This window comes from Callorhinchus milii, unplaced genomic scaffold (assembly GCF_018977255.1).
Source record: "Callorhinchus milii isolate IMCB2004 unplaced genomic scaffold, IMCB_Cmil_1.0 Scaffold18, whole genome shotgun sequence".
In the NCBI taxonomy this organism is placed as follows: domain Eukaryota; kingdom Metazoa; phylum Chordata; class Chondrichthyes; order Chimaeriformes; family Callorhinchidae; genus Callorhinchus; species Callorhinchus milii.
Genome location: NW_024704759.1, coordinates 9,487,639 through 9,491,708, shown reverse-complemented (window position 1 = coordinate 9,491,708; position 4,070 = coordinate 9,487,639). Strand labels below are relative to the sequence as shown.

At 43.4% G+C, this 4,070-nt stretch overlaps 1 non-coding gene across 1 annotated transcript; it reads left to right on the top strand.

Annotated features, from left to right (window-relative positions):
- Positions 1-1,286: 1,286 nt before the first annotated feature.
- On the top strand, positions 1,287-1,354 carry trnat-cgu. Its single transcript has one exon. It is a non-coding gene; the product is annotated as a tRNA-Thr (tRNA).
- Positions 1,355-4,070: the final 2,716 nt, after the last annotated feature.

Sequence of the window (4,070 nt, the reverse complement as noted above, 5' to 3'; positions counted from 1 at the left end):
TGTATTTATAAATAAATATATATTTTCAACAACAAAAATGGAAGTTTCTCCGAGTGTCGTGTCCAGCAATACTCCAGGTAAAACTGGTCCTCCCGTTTCGTGGCTGTTTGTGGAACATTGCTGCGGTGTAAATTGGCCGCCACTAATCCACAGTTACTACACTTTACAGTAAATCACTTGAGGCCTTCAACAACATGCAAGGATTATTATTATTATCAAATCTAGGCAAATAATTGGAACACTTGCTTTCAAAAAATAACCTCAGGCACTACACAGGGCAGTAGTGAAATAGATTAAATCTTGTTGATTCTGTATCTCTATGGCTCAATCCGGCACATTTGACCTTCATTGCCATATTCCTCAAACTCCTCAGTGGAGCAATAGAATCCAGAGCCTATAGTATAAAATAGATCAATATTCACTCCTCATTCTTGACTTAGTTTGTTTGATTCTCAACTATTCTTTCTACTCCACATCCTTGCCATGACCCACTCTGCCTTCCCCCACCTCCGCAACGTCGCCCGGCTCCGCCACTGTCTCACACCCCAGGCCCCCGAAACCATCCTACACTCATTCATAACATCCAGGCTTGACTAAGCAAACTCCCTTCTTGTCGGCCTCCCTAACTCCTCCCTCCATAGGCTGCAGATCATCCAGAATTCTGCAACCCGTGTCCTCTCCAGCACCAGGCTACGTGACCCTATCACCCCCATCCTCACCCGACTCCACTGGCTTCCCGTCACACAGAGGATCCAGTTCAAGATCCTGATCCTCACCTTTAAGGCCTTCCATGGCCTTGCTCCCCCTACCTCTGCGATCTCCTGACCCCCTCCCATCCTGCCCACTCCCTCTGCTTAGCGGGCTCCGGCCCACTTCACGTCCTCGCCTTACTCTGCCCCAGCATTAGTGGGCAGGCCTTCTACCACTCTGCGCCCACCCTCTGGAACTTCTTCCCGCAGTCCCTCTGTCTCGCCCACTCCCTTCACTCCTTCAAGACTCATCTCAAGACCCTTCTCTTCGACCGTGCTTTCGATCACCTCCCTTTCCCCCCGCCCTCCAACCTCTCCAATCCCTACCCCCAGTTCGCGTCCGAAATACTGACTGTCAAGCACCTTGGGATGTCCTTCCAACGTGAAATGCGCTATACACATGTAATTTTGTTGTTGTTCTAGCTAAGGTAATAATAATAATAATTCTTTGCTTTTGATATAGCACCTTTCAGGGGCAAGAGGGTGTCTCGGAGCACTTCACTGGACTGCAAATTGCAGTAACTGTGTATTGGAGTCCTGTAGCTCAGTGGTTAGAGCACTCGCCTCGTAAGCGAGAAACCTGGGTTCGATTCCCGGCGGAGAGAAACGTTGAGCAAGTTTCCTTACTCCACACACCTCTGTTTACCTAGCAGTAAGTAGGAACCTGGTTATTAGTTGATTGGCGGATCGCTTTACTGGGGATAATAATTCCTTTAAAAAAATTGGTCACTTCAATCCACGACTGCTGCTGTGCACAATTGGCTGCCACGTTTCGCCCACAAAATATACAGTCAATTCACTTTACAGTATATTCTGTGAAGCGCTTTGAGAAGACTAGAAGACGTGATAAGGTGTTATATCAAATGCAAGGATTATTATTATTATTATTTCATGGGCAAACATGGATCAGTGGGCTCATGAATGTATTAGTAGCTGGTTGCTGTGATATCCTTGAATGTAATGCAGCATTAGACACAGCCTTGTGATAATGTGATGTTCCAAACCTTCAGCAGAGCAGTGACTAAAAATAAAAGAGACACTTTGCCAAGGTTTGCCTACAAACTACACCTCTGAGCAATTTCCTGTGAATGCTCAGTCATTTTAAGTGCTACATCAAATGCAGGATTATTATTTTTAAAATAATTGAGTGCTACTTCCTGCATTAACGTATTCAAGTAAAGCTATTTGCACCTTGTTAACCACATACATATTGTATTTTGACAAAATGTCTGCACAAAATTTCCTTAGACGCAGCTAATGTGATTCAAGTCATGAAATCTGCTCTGGTTCAAAGCCCTGAATGTGAGAAAATCTGGCTTTACATAGTTTCATGTACACCTGAAGCAATGTTTAGCAGCATCGAGAAAAGGACACTATTCCTATATTGAGTGTCCATTTAACAGGAATTTAGATGCCCGAAGTTTTACCACAAAGAAGCTACACATTGGGCCTTGTGCTGCCATTTCCTCTGTTGGTCATTAAGTACCTGGGGATGTGATGAGCCACAATAGCTTGTCATTCGACGGATGGGTTGAGAGTGTTGAGAGAGTTGAGATCTCAGCCATATTGTTCACTAGACTAGCCAGAGTTCCTACTCCTGAGTCCCACGGTCATGGTTTAAGCCTTAAGTGAATGCCACTGTCTTAAAATTGAAACGATATATTGCGCCTTGTCACATCCTCCAGACGTCTGAACGCAATTCACGGGATTATGGTGAAAATTTATTGACGCCGGCGCAGGGTTGGACTCTGTCACTGTTGGGTGCTCTGGGACGCTACCTTGCTTGAGGGGTGCTATGTAAATGCTGTTGTTAAAGTGACTGTGTGTTTTGTAGGCGAATGGGCAGCTAGCTTGCACACAGCAATATCCCCAAAACAGCTATGAAGTGAGTGAAACTGAGTTTTTGGAAAATTCTTGAGTTCCGTCTGGCTTCCAAGTTAAGACTGAATCTGAAACCTCCTCGAAAATATTGCACGATTTTACATTATAAGATAATTGTGTTATAAGTGAATGCATCAGGAATATTGGGCCTCTGATTTCTAACAATAACCCCCGCTGGGAAAATGCACATGTTGGATGTCGTGTGAGGACAGAATGCTGTGTTAAACACAGGGGTTATTGAAACTCTGCTGGAGACAATGCAGAAATGGCAACACCTCTTTCAGATTTCTGGAATCGCACGGTGAAAGTGACATGAATATTGAGGAACTGACCAAGGACACACTGCACCAACAGCAAGCAAGAGCCTCAGAAATTGCTCCCATTTACTAGGTCTTTCCTGTATGTTTTCTGTGTGTTTTCTGTATGTTCTGTTATTTTCGCCCACAAAATACGTAGTCAATTCACTTTACAGTATATTCCGTGAAGCGCTTTGAGACGTCTCGGAGACGTGATAAACTATATCAAATGCAAAGATTATTGTTATTATGCAGCAAAGCACTGTTGTTATGTTGGTCTGGTTGGGTTAGCTAATCTCAGGGTTGGATTCAATTGGCTTACCTTAGGCATTGGGAAAATAATAACAGTGAAGTTGGTGAAAGGAAAAAAGTCTTCTGTTGTATTCGTTGTCTACTGAGCTGTTAGGTCTGAATAACTCATTCTTCAGCTGTTATGAACGGTGTTTACAACTATGCACAGATACCTGTCTGGATTTGCAGCACAATGGAGCCAAGAGGCCTGGTCATGTATGCTGTTAAGCATGATAAGACATGTTTGTGGACTGCATTAACTGCACCGTTATCTAGATGGGCTATGTCGTTGCCATTTCCTGAAGCCTGTATATCACCAATTTTAGAATGAAACAGGGCTGGCTTATTTGATCTGCTAATCTTATTGCTGTCACCCCTTCATTGGTGCCAGACTCTCTGGAATAAGATAACTTTTTTTCAGTACTTTGTGTACTTTAATTAGAAACTGGGGAGGAGGAAGTGACCAAGGACATTGCATCAACAGCAGAATCCTCAGAAATTGTTCTCATTTACCAGTTTTTTGCTATACGTAACAAAGCATTACTGTTATTTTTCTGGTGTGGGTGGTGGGGGTCGGAGGCTGGAAGTGATCTGGATGATAGCTAAATGCTTCCAAACCTTGAACATCAAAATTGATTGACTGGTAACAAAGCAAGGATCAACAGCTGCTTTCCAGTAAGTGCTGCCGTGTGTTTGGTAGTGCAGGTTAACTCGGTAATGAACAGCCAAATGCAGAAGAACTTACACATAAACAAGTTTTGAGTATATTGTTTCATTAACTGTCATTCACAATAGACTTTTGGAATGTGTTAGCACTTTGATAGTTCTCGGTCTTCATATGAATAAGGTTTCA